The 13,850-nt window shown below is 33.5% G+C and overlaps 1 protein-coding gene across 18 annotated transcripts in view; it reads right to left on the bottom strand.

Moving 5' to 3' along the window:
• Positions 1–13,850, bottom strand: part of CLOCK (clock circadian regulator) — a 114,361-nt gene that overhangs the window by 78,073 nt on the left and 22,438 nt on the right. For 9 of the 18 annotated variants that reach the window (XM_074347500.1, XM_074347564.1, XM_074347618.1 and 6 more), the window contains one exon: positions 7,421–7,551. The exons of 3 other annotated variants lie outside the window; for them this stretch is intronic. The gene's annotated coding sequence lies outside the window, so the exon portion shown is untranslated. Of the gene's footprint in view, positions 1–4,046; positions 4,091–7,420; positions 7,552–13,850 lie in introns of all 18 variants that reach the window. 6 more of the 18 variants (XM_074347539.1, XM_074347514.1, XM_074347574.1 and 3 more) reach the window with 3 other exon arrangements.

The following is a 13,850-nucleotide window of genomic DNA, read 5'->3' as shown; positions in this document are numbered from 1 at the left end:
TCCTTCAAGGGAATTGAGAAGCAATGTGGATGACAGTTTCAGATGCCTAAGTTCAACTGCAACTGAAGTCTAACTTTATTGCTATATAGCAGCAACAGGCTCTATGGATGTTTGCTTAGTTTAATGCCCAAATGAATATGAGAGCATGCTTCTCCTTTTGGACAATTATTTAATATATATACTACACTCTGGCATAATTTATAAGTATCAAACAGATGTACAAAAAAATTAATTAATCCAAGTCTTTGTGGAATGTTTTCTTTTCAAAAGGCATCTGAGATGGATCTCCAGAAAAAGAGAGAATGAATTACAACAACCTAAAAAAAGTACAGAATTTCATTAGTGCTGTAAATCTATAGGGATCTGTTAAGAAATCTGCTTAAGTATTATGAAAATGATAGGCTTAGGGTCAGCTCATGAGATATTTACTAACTTATAACTAATCTGTATAAATATAATGACAATGTTATGACATATTATGTATTTCATCAATGAGGTCACCAAATCCATATAGAATACTAAAAAATGCACCAACTTTCAAAGCCACAAGTATTCCCCTAACTTTTTGCAGTGTAATCACTTCATAAAAAAGACAATTATTTTGACCTATTACCTGAAATGACAAGGTCTGAGAAAATTGCGGGGCAAGATCCTATCTGAATCTGTGGAGTATCAAGGGAGATGGAACTCAACTTGCACAGATACATTTTTTTATTTGCAGCATGCAAGTATGAGTAATTAAGGATAAGAGGATGTTTAAACAGCCTGCTAATTAACAGCCAGAAGGCCCATGACCAGGTTTCACAGGGTGCAACCTAGACTTAACAAGTATTATAGAATAGATACATATCCTTGATACAGAAGAAAATGACTTGAGATTTCCACTGATTTATCTTCAAGTCTGCTACCGAGCCCATGCAATAAATTTCTATTTCTTGTATGTTTCTGTTCTGAATTTCCTACTTGATTCTTTTGTATGATTTCTGTTTCAGAGAACTATTTTTCTACTCATTTCAAAAAATGTTCACTTTTACCTCATGGAACATGGATATATCAGTTGCTTTAAAGTCTTTTCTGATAATTTCATCATCTGCATCATCTCAGGGCTGGCATCTATTGTCTTTTCCCTGTTTCCTTAAGTTTAAAAAAAAAGTCACATTTTTCTGATTCTTTGTATGTCAAGTAATTTTGGATTATATACTAAGCATTCTGAATATTAGGTTATGAAAGTTTAGATCCTATTATCTTTTGGAGAATTTGGGTTTTTTGCTTAAGTTTAGACTACAAGTTCTGTATTGCCTTCTAAGAGTGGGAGTTCTAATGTTAGCTCAGTTTTCAAAGCCTCTGCTATGTTATTTGGGTTTATCCTTACACGCATCACTGAGGCAAGTCTGGATTTGAACACTGGTTTGTATTGTACATCAGTTCTCTAAGTCTTCGCTGTGTTTCTCTGGATCTGTTCTGTGCACATGTAGCTCATGAGTGACATGGGACCTTTGTGGGTATCCTCTCAGATCAGCTCTCTTCTGATATTTCCCTAGCATGCTCCAGTTTCCAGGGGCCTGTTTCCGAAAACCTCTGACCAGAAAATCGGTTTTCTCTCAAGGTTTTAAGTGCTTGTGCCACCATGACAATGCAACTTTATAGGTGGAGATGGTCTCAGGAAAGGCTTGGGGAAGAATAAGCAAAAAAGGGGTTTTTTTCCCTTGTCCTCTGGCTAGAAATAGGGAGTTTTTCTAAGGGTTTTTGCAAATTTCTACATCCATTGTGCAGTTCCATAATTTAGCCCACCATTTGGTCAAAGTTGGGTCATAGAAAGAAAGAAAAGTAAATTCACCATTATCTAGACTATTCCTCAAGTTATGACTCCCCTTCTCAATCTGCCTGCTATTATTAATTTTCAGAGATAGTTACTCTGTATTCTATTCAGAATTTTTAGCTCTAGAGAGGCTTATCCATTGTATTGTCCATTGTATTATATCCATTTTCCTAACACACTTTTCACCTAATGGCTTTAGTCAACGACTGATCATTATCTAGATCCATAATTCTATTAAGATACTGCATTGTGGTGAGTGTCTAATCCTATCATTCTCCCAGGATTTCTTGTTAGCTATGATTCTTCTATACAGTAAACTTTCTGTCTTAACTATTTGCTTATCCTGGAATATAATCTGCGCAAAAAAAGATAAATGGTTGAGTCTTTCATTTACCAATGATTTTCAGCTGTTCCCTATGAGGGTTTTTTTTTTTTAAGTATTATTATGAACTTCTAAATTCCTATACATTTGTGTTTCAATCTACAACAGTCATTAAGTCATTATTTATCTTTAAACTAATTTTTATGGAAAATTTCAAACATACCCAAAAGTAAAAAAGACTAATTATTAACCCAAATATCCATCATCCATTTTCAACAATTATTAAATCATGGTCATTCTTGTTTCATCTTTGCCCCTGCCCCCTTCCTTCCCATCCTTTGTATCATTAGAAGCAAATTGCCAAAACTGTATCATTTCATCTGTAAATACTCCAATATGAATCTATAAATTACAAAGACTTTACAAAAGCATAACCACAATATCATTATCACATTTTTAAAAGGTAATAAAAGATGTATACAAACTCTACATACAAAACAACAAAATATTCTGAGATAAATTTTAAAGACCAAAATATATGGAGATATACCATGGTTAATGTATTGAAAGTCTCAATATTGAAAGATGTCCAACATATCCAAATTGATCTACAGATTCAATATTAAACAAGTCAAAAATATGAAATAATATTAAATTTGCTTAATATTAAATACAGAATTTATTTATTTACTTATTTAAGAAACTGACAGGCTGAATGTAAAATTTTTACTGAAATTCATAAGGACTAAGAAGAACCAAAGCAATTTTAAAGAAGAAAAGTTGGAAGATTTAAAACTACAATAATTAAAAGAATATAGCACTGGCAAAACAACAAACAGACCAATGGAACAGAACAGGGTCCAAAAATAGACTCACAGTCACCTGAATTACAACAAAGGCAACTTACTTCATTACAGTAAGAAAGGACAGTCTTTTCAATAAATAATGCTGGGCCAAATGGATTTCCATATGGAAAATAAAATGAACCATGAATCCTACCACCTAAGAATAAATCTAAATGTAAAAGTTAAAATAATCAAGCTTATAGAAGAAAACAGCAGAATATCTTCTTGGCTTTGAGATAAAAAAAGACTCCTTAAAACACAAAAAGCACTAATCATAAACAAATAATTTGATAAAAAGGTCTTCATTAAAATTAAGAAATTATCTTAACTAAGACACACTACTAAAAGAGTGAAGAAGTAAGAGAGATGTCTTTAATACTTAATTCAACAAAAAATTTAAATAACTCCTGCAAATCTGTAAGATAGACAACCCAAGACAAAAATGGGCAGAAGACATAAACAGCCACTTCTTAAGAGGATGCCCAAAGGATCAACAGGCATACAAACATCTGCTAATTTTTAAAGTTATCAGGGAGTCATAAATTAAAAGTACAAATAAAATTTCACAACATATACTGCAGAAGAGCTATTCATTTGAAATACTAATAACTCAAAGTGCTGATGAAGATGGAGAGCAACAAGAACTCTTACACACTGTTGGAGAAGTGTAAATTGTTTCAACCACTTTTGAAAACTAGGAGTATCTACTAAAGCTAAACAGCCAAATACCCTGTCCCAGCAATTTCACTCCTGGATATTTATCCAACAGAAATGCATACATACGTAACAAAGACATACTTGAAAATGTTCACAGCAAAATTCATCATAACAGCCAAAAACTGATTATGATCCAAATGCTAGTGGAAAGTACAATGGATAAATAAATTATGGTATATACATATAATGGAGTATTACAAAGCAGTGAAAAAGGATGACCTATTATTGCTATATGAATCAACATGAACAACTCACATAACAACATGTTGATCAAAAAAAGACACAAGAAGTTCAAAAATAGACAATACTAATGAATATTGAATGAAGTCAGAATAATAGTTACCTTTGGGAGTGCGTGATGACTGTCAGGGGGCATGAAGGAGGCTCCTGGATTGATGAAAATATTCTATATCTTGATCTTGGTATTGGTTAAATGAGTGTTGACTTCATAAAATTTCATCAAAATGACACTCAGTATCTATGCACTGTATAATATGCATGTTTTAACTCAATATAAAATATTTTTTAAAGTTAGCAATACTATGTGGGCCCCTTGATTTTTTAATTTTTAGGGGTTTCCCCATCAGTCTGCCTCTTACTTGGGTACTAAAAAGTCCTATTTACTTCCTTTTTCTGAGTAATTACCAAAGAATAGTCTTGATATGTGGCTCCTTCCCACATTATAAAGGCAAAAGCCTAGCTTGAAGTTAGATCTAAATATGGAATTTTTCTTAATATAAATACAATCAATTTTTCTACATTAAGTTCCTGATTACCAGTTTCCACAGCTTCTATTTGGAAAAAAGAGATAAGAAAACACAAAGCTTCTGAGGCTTACTATCTAAGCTCTGTTTTAGCTAGAATTGAAAAAACAAATCAAGGCAAGGTGTCAGCATAAGGTTGTGAAATAAAATATATTATTAAATGTAAAATACTTAGAATATGACAAGCACAAACTAAATACTCAAAAAATATCTGCAATTATTTATACCAATTTGAAAAACACTATAATAGATTCTTATTCTTGAATTTCCTTCAAAATACTTAAAATAAAAAAAAAAGATCTACTTTTAAAAACAAAGCATATTTATGGAGCCAAGGGACTTAACAGACTCTTAATGAAGCAAGCTGAAGTGAACATCAAAGAAACTACAGGACAGATGAGAATTAAATAGACTGTATCTAAGATTTTTTAAAGTTCTAAATTATACTAATAGATATTTAATGATATTATGATTAGAACTCCTATATATTTATCCAGCTCACTAATTGTTAACATTTGCATCATTTTCTTTATATAAGATAAACATATTTCCTGAAACATTTGACAGTAAGTTGCATATATCATGTCCTTTTAACCCAAAATACTTCAGTGTGTACTTCCTAAGAACAAAGACATTTTCATCAATAATAATATAGTTATTAACCTCAGGAAATTTAACAAGTATAAAGTATTTTAATGTCTATTTTCCAATTTTTTAACTGAGCAAATAAAGTCCTGTAGGAGTGTCTTCTTCCTCCAGTACAGGATACAGTTTAAAGTCATGTATTAGATTCAGTTATCATATCTCCCTAGACTCCTTTAATCTGTAAATGTTTTCCTCAACCAAATAACTTTTAAACTATCTCATCTTTACAAGGTATTCTCCAAGGTAATATTTTAAAAGTTGGGTTCTTGAGCAGACTATATAGGGAAGTTTCATTAAAAATAGAGGCTCAATGGAAAAGTTGGGAAAAGTTTCAGACAACTTAAATGAGAATATATAAATCTTCCTATCCAAGAGTGGCTTTAGTATATATACATTTTAAAATTTTTTAATGAGGGGGTTTCTAGATTTCTTTGAGACTGTTGATTCTTGGATTGGTGGTTTATCTTGTCCCTCAAGATTTCAAAAAATTGTAATATATAATCAACTGAGACAAAATAAGTCTGGCCAATGATTTGACAGCTATCTGTAAGGAATGGATCCAGAGAAAACTATTGCTTTCATCAAAATTCCCTCCTACAGTTAACAAAAAACACCCAATTCTAGTAAGCAAATCTTTAAAGGTACTGGCATTATTATGATTATGCATAGATGTAACAGCTATTAGCCACAACAGGATTTATTCCTTCACTCAACAAATAGTGACCGTATGCCAACTATGTGTCAGATCTATGGCAGCTGCATGTGGATCCAACAGCTAAGAAACAGGCATGGTACCTACCCTTAAAAAGCTTACAATTTAGTAAACCTAAAGACTCCTGTTTTCAGACAGGACAGGTATTACTTTCCCCTATTTTGAAAATGAAGCACCTATGATGCAGAGTGATAAATATGTCCAAAGCCACAAAACTATTAAGTGTTCTAGAGGGACAAGAAAGGTAGATCCTAAAATCCTGGTATTTTATCTCCTAATACAAAACTTAACCTACCTCTATCAGACTGCAGAAGAGCTGCTTAAGAATATCCTCCAACCTATCCACAGACTCCAAAAGGGACCACATCCCCTTCATCCCCAACATATGTTCTAGCTTTGTTCCATTGAGTCAGTCACCAACTAGTTTCCAAAAAATGTATTAGCATTTTCACTTTAAAAGTAACAGGTTATCTCCAAACACAGAGAAAAACAGAAACTACACAAAAGGGATATACATTTTTAAGTGCTTACTATATTACCGTAACACTAAAACCTGGTAAAAAAAAAAGAAAAAACTGAGAGTATATACTAATTTCTTTCTGCATATGCCCACATACATTTATTTTAGAAGAAAGGTTAGAAGAATCAATTTCTCTTGATTTATTTTCGGTTTTAAACAGAAACATAGGTCAATCTACTAAGAATACGGATTACACTTTTCAGGACAGAAAAAAAGGGTAAGTCACTGAGAGTTGCTATCAACTTTCACCTCCCTCTAATTTCCCCCAATTTATCTCTTACCCTAGCACTCAATCTACAAATACTTCTCCAACTATGTAGAGGTCAGCTAATTTATTCTGTAAAGGGTCACACAGTCAATATTTTTGGCTTTCTGGGTCCTAACGTCTCTGATGCAACTACCTAACTCTGCCACTACAGCTTGAAAATAGCCATACACAATATGTAAAAAGAGTGGCTGTATTCCAATAAAGCTTTATTCATACACCCTAAAATCTGAATTTCACATAATTTTCACATGTCAAAAATAGTCTTCTTTTGGCATTTTCCCCCTAACCATTTAAAACTGAAAACACCACTCTTAGTTCTTGGGTCACACAAAAACAGGCAGCAGGCTGGATCTGGTGGTTTGCAGACCCTGATGGAAAGACTTGCTTGCAACCTGGAGCTGCAGTAGGTGACTGGCCCTTCTCTACCTCAGTCAACTGATTATCTCTACCTTTATCTAAACCTAAAATCTGACAGGAAATAGTTCTTATTCTACTTTTCAGTCATTTTGCAAATTATCTTTATCTCAGAAAAGGACAAATTATAATTCTTACTTAGGGGTAGTAACGGAAAAATTTCAAGAATTGCTGGGAAAAAAAAAAACTTTACCATCTGGATATCAATTATACCAACAAATAACTTCACTCCTCATAAGAATAAAAATTCTAAAGATAAATCAAGGGAAGTAGTAGATCATATATTTTTATAATACTCTGTCCTTTGCTCCTTGCCAGAAGATTGCAAACCTCACTGCAACCAATAATTATGCCAAAAAAAAGAAAGAAAGAAAAGAAAAAAAAGATGGCATACCTCTGAGCTCAAAATGAAGATTGAAGGTATCTAGTGAAACTCACCAAGTTGTAAAGATTCATCTAAGAGGAATGCAGAATTTTCCAAAGGCATCTTACACTGTGACAAAATCAGCTTCTAAGTTTCAGCAGCTTTACAGGAAAAAAAAAAATTCTGTAAAACAAGTGCAGCTGTGGAAATAATGTTAACCAAATTCTAAATAACAATACTTCCAGTATTTTTTTCCCATCCATGTATACAGCATTAATTGGGGCATCCTATATGCCAGGAATTGGGGATTTAGCAATGAACATGTCAGATCCCATCAACCCCTCTGGGACCTCAGTCTATAGAGCAACTCCAAATGGGATAGAAGGCTTTAAGAATTATGATGGTGTGAAGGGAAAGCATGGCAGAGATACAAACCAGTCTGGTGGGAACTGGTTAAGAAAGGTCTCCTAAAGGAGGGGCATTTAATGCATAATAAGTAGGATCTGACCAAATAAAGTAAGCAGAGAGGGGAGAGAAAGAACGTGTTTCATTGGAAGGGAACAGCCTGTTCAAAAGGTCAGATTTCGGAGAGAATATGGCATTCATGTGGAAGTGAAACAAGTCCAGTGTGGCTGCTCAGAGTAAGAAAAGGGATGAGAAGGTCATTCTCTAAGATGGGCAAGGGAGGAAAGAAAAAGGTGAAGCAATTTGCCCCAAGTCACACACTCCACTTGAGAAGGAAGAAGTCGATCCTTTCAGGGGGCTTTTGTGAGGGTCTGAGGGAAAACTGCCCTAGGCCAATAGCCAGCCTAGGATGGATGATTTGATCAACTGACCCTCTGGCAAAATGACAGGGAAGAAGTCAGTCTCAGCACCATTCTCAATTACTAATTAACAGTTGCCATGCATTCCACTATGTATGAAACCCAGTTTTAAGTGCTCAACATTGTGTTAATTAATTAAATCCTCACAACATTCCTATGAGGTAGCTATTTTTATTACCCTTTATTTCCAGTATGGTTTTATGAAACGGTCCAATCATGGTCATTAATTTTTATTAATGATTAAAATAAAAATTATTGGCAATGTTAACAACACTTCTTACCACAATATCAGAAGCATTTTAATTACTTTTCAAACAAAAAAATACTATTTTAAAGATCAATTAACAAAAACAAAAGACTTTCCAACTTTAATTTGGTAATTTCCTGATTAACTAGCAGTTCTGTTGGGGAAATTCTGTTCCTTGCTCATTCATTCACTTATTATGATAAGTTCTACATATCCAATGATCAGGGAAAAAACACTAAATTTCTGCCCTCGTGGAGCTTTAGTCACTGAAATACAATAAGGATCAATATCCCCTGGGTATTAATAAATTTTCTTTTTGCAACATATCCTAAGTTTTTTGAATGAATGAAGAACCAACAACCAACCAGACAAAAATCTGATGCAACAGAGGAAAATCAAAATCTGAGGGAAGTGGATTGTGAATAAAAATTAAACACATGTTAAAGGAGGAGGAAGAAGAACAATAACTGCTCCACTACAAAAGGGAACCCTCGTACACTGTTGGTGGGAATGTACACTGGTGCAGCCACTATGGAAAGCAGTATGGAGGTTCTTCAAACTACCACAAGATCCAGCAATTCCACTCCTGGCTTTACTCAAAGAAAACAAAAACACTAATTTGAAAAGACATGTGTATGCCTATGTTCACTGAAGCACTATTTTCAATAGTCAAGATATGGAAGTAACCTAAGGGTCCATCAATAGATGACTAGATAAAGATCACGCACGCACGCGCGCGCACACACACACACACACACGCACACACACTGGAATACTACTCAGCCATAAAAAGAATGAAATCTTGACATTTGTGACAATGTGGGTGGACAACATGGGTATCAAGCTAAATGAAATAAGTCAGAAAGAGAAAGACAAATGCTGAATGATTTCACTCTTACGTAGAATCAAAAAAAACAAGATAAATAAACAAAACAAAACAGAAACAGACTGAGAAACAAAGAACTGGTGACTGCCAGGAGGTAACAGGGTAGGGGGAATGGATGAAATTGGTGAAGATGATTAAGAGTTGTATAAAACTTTCAGCTACAAAATAAAGTCAAGGAGATATAACGGAAATACAGTCAATAATACTGTAACAACTCTGATTAGTGACAAAAGGTAACTGGACATATTATGATTATTTCATAATGTATAAAAGTATTGAATCACTATGCTGTATACAGAAATTAATATAATATTGTATGTCAAGTATAACTTAATTAAAAAAACTATTCCACAGAGGAACATACTCAGGAAGAATGAAAAAGAACCCTAACTCAAAAAGAGCACAGAGAAGTAGTAGTAATCACCCACAATGATGAAGGTCCTTAAGAGACTCAAAACAGTTGTGAAAATAAAAAGTAAATACATATTACACAGCAGAGGATTCAAGATTATAATCTAGTGATGAAAGATTATACCTTAATCCAGCAGTCTTCATGCGGGGTACCAGATAGTTTTTAAAGGTATCAGTTTCCAGATTCTCAATGTCTATAATTACCAACCAGTTACTGGAATAAGTCAGAGCATCGTGCTGGTTTCTCCTTTCCTATACTCTATTTTATATTCACCTTCTTTCAGTTCACAAGAGGAAGACATCTCTCACATATCCAAAATCTCACTACAATGCATTTCCCTGAAGAAATATCCAGAACACCAAAGGAATAACCTGAAATACTAATATCAGGGGAGTATCCTTTAATGGAGATATCACATACTTAAGGTGGTCCTGTCTTTCCCTATCCCAAACACTTTTTTAAAAAATATTTTATTTATTTATTATTATATTGTTTAAATTATCTTATTTGGGGGAAGGGGGTAATTAGGTTAGTTTATTTTTAGAGGAGATACTGAGGATTGAACCCAGGACCTCATAAATGCTGAGAATGCACTCTACCATTTGAGCGATACCCTCCCCCGCCACACACTTTTATTAAGAAAAACACGTGACATTAAAAAGGAGATACTTTGGCCCTAGTGCACTATTAAATCCTCAAGAACTGAGAATAACAAAAATTTTTCACTAAGAAGCCCATCTGAGAGAGAATCCAATGAAAATGGTGATGATAAATATTGAAGAAAGCTGTCAGTTAGTTCATTCAGGTAAAAAGCTTACGGCCAGACTCCTTATCTAATTTATCTAGAAATATTTACAACTCAAGATCTGGGACTAATTTAGCAGGAATATGCTATAAATTCTACTATAAATTATATACCTAACAAAATTATAAATAAGTGTCTTGTAAACCTCATATTTATTTATTACCCAGTATCTTTTCTCTTCACCATTAATTTCCACTGAAACCAGTCTCATTCAATTCTAATATATTTAAATTCATTCATGGTGATGAAACTTCTTTTCTTTAACACTTAGACCATCATAGACACAGTTAATAAACATTTTGAGTTTCAATTTATATTCATATTTTTGATGTCCAGAAGCATTTTTCAACTACTGAAAGAAAAGAACTGCCAACCAAGAATCCTATATCCAGACAAAATATCGTTTAGGAAAGAGAGGGAAATTAAAATGTCCATGGATGAAGGAAAACTAAGAGAACCTGCCATCAGTAGGCCTGCCTTAAAAAAAAGAATGACTTTAGGAATTTCTTCAAACCTAAAGGAAGTTATAAAAAAAGGAACATTGGAAAATCAGGAGGGAAAAAATGGAAAGAGTAAAAAGAGTATGGGTAAACACAACAGACTTTCCCTTCTCTAAGTCTTCTATATTATTTTTGATGATTTAAGCAAAAATTCTAACACTGTGTGATATGGTTCTCAAGATATGTAAAGAAAATATAAAAGGCAATTAAATTAGAAAAGGAGGTTTGGGGGGTGGTAGTTAAGGAACTTAACCAGTAGACTATAGTAAGTTATGTACACATAATATAAAACCTAGAACAACTACAGAAAAGCTATTCAAAGAGATACAATCAAAACACTATAAATAAAACAGGACAGAATCCTAAAAAAATGTTCAACTAGTCCACAGGCTTCTTTCTCCATCTCCAACTATTACTGAAAAAGGAGTTGAATTAAGGCTACTCTATCCCCAGGCAGGATGGATGTTGAACAAGTCTGAGGACACGGATGAGTCACATACTCTAGGGGTAGAATTTGCAAAGCACTTATAATACCAACTTTGACATTACTCTCACATATTGCTGTTGGGAGTAAATATTGGTACCAACTTATGAAGAACAATACATCAATACCTTACAAAATTACAAATGTTCTTATGCTTTGGTCCAGCAAAACAGAAGATTATAACCAGCATTTTTTAAATGAAACAGGATAGGAAAAAAAAAGTCAAAGTACAGGATATCTAATAATGGTAAGGGTATTTCCTGAAACTGTTTTATTAGGTATGTGTTAATGTGTGTTATGTGTGTACTGGGTCATAACATAAATTATAGTTCTCACTATAGGTTGCGGTCAAGGAAATTTGGAAGCCATTATTTCATCTCAAAAAGAGCCTGGGCAAAGGAACAAACTGACTCTTTGGAAAGGGAGGGTTCAATACCCTGATGTGAAGAAGTAAAAGGAAAGAAAGGCATATAAGGAGACAAAGCAAAGGCAAGGTAGTATGTTACCATGCTATACAGAGCCACGAGAAACATGGCCAATTCGAGGTGAATGCAGGGGAGAATAGGAAGAGAGAGAATTTATCTAACTGGGGCCAAAAAAAAGAGACAGAAGAGATCCATCAAAGTTTGTCCCACAGAGTGTTAATTCCTAAAAGGAATTCCAAATATTTCTTTTTCCCTCAATGACACTATTTTCTTTGCTTACTCTTTTTAAGGTAAATTGTAAATTATGTATGTGGCTTACATTTGTCTTTCACATTGTATTTCTATTGGATAATGCTGGTCTAGAGCCTGGAGTGCTGCTAACCTCTCTGCATTCATCTGCTGATTTGTCAGAAAGATGTGAAACATCTTCCACTGTCATTTTTCTTCTCTTTCCCATTATGGGTAGAAATGAAAGTTTCTGAATCCGCAACTGTGTTCAATGAAAACTAAAAGCAGCCCACAAAAATAATGTCTCCAATCTTCTTTTATAACTTCTTGAAAAATAATGCAGTAACTTGGGCAATACAAAAAAAATTAAAAAACTGAAAAAAAGATGCAATAGTGCTAATTTTTTCCCATATTCTATCACTCCTCCACATGACACCATTATTCTTCTATTTTCATGTTATCTTTCTAGGAAAGATGGAAATAATGAATCATGATGAAATAAATCTTAAGATGATGAACTAGCACAATATTTAAAGGTAAGTGAATACAATTGATGCAAGGGAGTTTTATTTAATTTTTAAAGTAAATTTTGCCTTTGTTCTTTGGAAAACCTCCATAGTAACTAATCACAAAATACTAGTCCTTACAAATAGAAATGTTTAAAAAAAAATCAGAAAGTTAGAATTAAATCCAATGGATATTGATGTATACTAAGGATTAATCAAAAATTGGTAAGTAAAAGGTAACTAATAAAGCATTTTTCTTACCTGTCCTGTTAAACTATATTTCAAAGTAACTAAAGTGACCTAATCAGTGAGCGCTAGTCCTTCAAAATATTTTAGCTAATAAGAACAAAAGCAATGACATAATTAGGTAGGCAACAATCATCACTGGACTTTAAAACCATTAGGAGAAAAAGTCAATGAATTGCACAAACGGATCATGTTGTCACCAACTGAGTGCAACTGATCTTAGCATCTCCAAAAATGAGACAGATACTCTGCACCTCTTGATGTAATGAAATATGCAGTATGTAGTACTACTTATAAAATGTTCTTGTTTAAGAAAGAGTCAAACTGGAATATATCAAACCTTTGTATCATATATTCTTAACAGCAGCAATGTCACACCCAAATGGTGAAAAAATCTTAAATAAGTAAATTAAAATGGTTTCTTGCCCTCCAAAGCACAATGCTTTATCTATTCTTCGGTCTTGGGGGGCAGACAATAAAGAAAAAAATGTCTTCAAGTGAACAACAGTGGAAAAAAATAAAGGTTGAGTAACACTGCTTTAGACCAAACTTTCAGGTTATACTAATACAGGAAAGGCTTTAGTAAAATGACATCAGGAAGAAGCAATCTGATAAATCCAGAATGTGAACCATTCTACAAAAGACAACTGACCTAGTTTCTTCAACACAGATGAAAAAAAGGGAAAAGGGAGTAAGGCCTTGTCAACTGTCCTAAAATTTTAAAAGATTCAGAGTCTTTAGTTTAAGAAATATACTTTAAAATATTTACAAATGAATGATATGTGAAATATGATTCAAATAGTATTAGGAGAGAGTAGATGGGTAAGGATATAGATGAAGCAAGACAGATCCTGAATTAATAGTTATTAAAGGTGGGTGATGGGTTGATGGGAGTTC

This window comes from Camelus bactrianus, chromosome 2, assembly GCF_048773025.1.
Source record: "Camelus bactrianus isolate YW-2024 breed Bactrian camel chromosome 2, ASM4877302v1, whole genome shotgun sequence".
NCBI classification, from domain to species: Eukaryota; Metazoa; Chordata; class Mammalia; order Artiodactyla; family Camelidae; genus Camelus; species Camelus bactrianus.
Note: the sequence above shows the minus strand (reverse complement) of the source record. Positions and strands in the feature narration are given on the sequence as shown.